The sequence below is a fragment of the Trichosurus vulpecula genome, chromosome 7 (genome assembly GCF_011100635.1).
Source record: "Trichosurus vulpecula isolate mTriVul1 chromosome 7, mTriVul1.pri, whole genome shotgun sequence".
Classification (NCBI taxonomy): Eukaryota; Metazoa; Chordata; class Mammalia; order Diprotodontia; family Phalangeridae; genus Trichosurus; species Trichosurus vulpecula.
In genome coordinates, this window is record NC_050579.1 from 166,230,888 (window position 1) to 166,233,245 (window position 2,358).

General features: G+C 38.8%; 1 pseudogene; it reads left to right on the forward strand.

The window, feature by feature from the left end:
* The first annotated feature begins 1,455 nt into the window (after positions 1 to 1,455).
* On the forward strand, positions 1,456 to 2,020 carry LOC118858690 (annotated as a pseudogene).
* Positions 2,021 to 2,358: the final 338 nt, after the last annotated feature.

The following is a 2,358-nucleotide window of genomic DNA, read 5'->3' on the forward strand; positions in this document are numbered from 1 at the left end:
ATCTTGGAGTGGGGGGGAGGGTAGAAATGGGGAGAAAATTTGTAATTCAAAATGTTGTGAAAATCAATGCTGAAAACCAAATATGTTAAATAAATAAGTTGCATTTAAAAAAAAAATAGAACCTTCCCTGCCCTCAGGAAGCTGAAATTCTACTAGGGGAAATAACATTTACATAGACAAGTAAGTAAAAAATACAGTACATCCCAAATACTTACAGAAGTTTTGAACTTTAATAACTTCAGAAATATAAATGCTACAAACTTTTCCAGAAAACTACTTTAACGTTATTTTACACTTAGTTTTATGAATATTGAATAATATTTCTTTTAATTTTAATTTTAACAAGATAGAGCATGTTGTATATGTGACACTTTCTGGGTTGAGACTTTTTTTCGGTTCAGTGGATCAAGAGAGGAAATTATCTTGTTTAGTCACTTTGGTAACTTAATCTATCTCCCTGTCAAAACCGTAATGTATCCATAAAAACTTTGTTACTTGAATGATATTAAGGCAAGGATTGTAAATGTAGTTCTTTCTGTTTGAGTTGCTGAGTGACAACAGATTTTATGAGGTTCAGAAATCAACTAGTGTTATATCACAAGATGATGGTTATGATGTTTGGTTTTTTTTTTAAAAGAAGCATATCAACCTTTTCAAAATGTAAATTATAAACCTTTAAAATTCTATTTCGTAAGTATGTAGCATTTATCATTCTGAAGTTATTACAATTTAAAACTGCATTATACTCAGCTCTTTTTGTGGTGGCAAAATATTTGGAAATTGAGGGGATAGCCATGAATTGGGAAATGACTAAATATGTTGTCATATATGAACATAATGGAATACTACTGTGCTATAAGAAATGATGAGCAGGCAAATTTTAGGAAAAAAATAAAGCTGGAAAAACTAAGATGAACTCATTCAAAGTGAAGTAAGAACAACCAGGAGAACATTGTGTACCTATACAGTAACAACTCTGTATGATGAATGACAGCTCTTCTGAGCAATACAATGACCCAAGACAATCGCAAAAGATCCATAATGGAAAATGCTATCCACATCCAGAGAAATAACTAATGGACTCTGAATGCAGATTGAAGCATATTATTTTCACTTTATTTTATTTTGTGTTTTGTTTTCTTTTTTATCTGTTTCTTCTTTTGCAACATTCCTAATATGGAAACATGTTTTACATAATTGCACATATTTAACTTATATCAAATTGCTTACAATTTTAGGAAGAGGGGCAAAGAAAGAAGGAGGGAGAAAATCTAGAACCTAAAATTTTGTAAGAATGAATGTAAATAGAGGACGGACCCCTCCGGGGAAGGGAGCGGAGGCATGGGCCAGGCGAGGAGGCCCGGCCCTGGGCAGCCTCCTTGAACCTGCACCCAGACCTTGGCCGGGCTGCGACCACTCTCCCTCGCCGGCGGCCGCGCATGCGCCCCGCGCTCCATGGAGTCTGGCGGTCTCGCGGCGGAGTCCGCGCCGGGGAAGTGCGGGGAGCACTTTTTCTAGTTAGCCTATGGCATCAATCTGCTGAAGGAGCGTCTGCGGCTGAGGAACCCCTCGGTCCAGTTCATCTGCGTGGCCAGGCTGCAGGATTTCAAAGTTGACTTTGGAAATTATCAGGGTGTAACAAGTACTTCTTGGCATGGAGGTATAGCTACTATTGTTCAGAGCCCTGGAGACGAAGTTTGGGGAATCGTATGGAAAATGCACGTGAAAAATATAAGTTCTCTGGATGAACAAGAAGAAGTTGGAAGTGGAATGTATATCCCGATAGGTTGATGTTCAGAATCAAGAAGGGAAAGTATTAACCTGCCGAAGATACCAGATGAAAAATTACGTACCTGCGCCCCCCTCACCGCAGTATAAAAAGATCATCTGCAGGGGTGCCAAACAGAACGGCCTGCCCTCTGAACATCAGAGGAGGTTAGAAGACATTGAAACGAATCACTACAAAGGACCCGTGAAGGTCCTTGAAAAAATTGAAGCCATCACCAATGAACCATTGTAGCAGACGTCCATTATCATTTTAGACCGTGTATCTAACCCAACTTTTGGCCTCAATTTATTTTCGTTACTGTCTCTCCTTGCCACTTTTGCATTTTTTTAAATATTTGATAAAATGAATCCCCAATTGTCCACAGTAACTTATTCACGTGATATCACTGCATTAATATATTCATAACCGTTTTCTGAAATGCTGCTACCCACTGCTAGTTTCTCTTGTTTCTAGCTTTCTGTAGGGATTGGGGTCAAGGCCTTATCAGTTGTGAGACAGTCTAAGAATGGTCCCTGGTGAAATCCTTCTTTGGACCAAGGCCATGATTTTAGGTGGGGTCTGGACGCTCC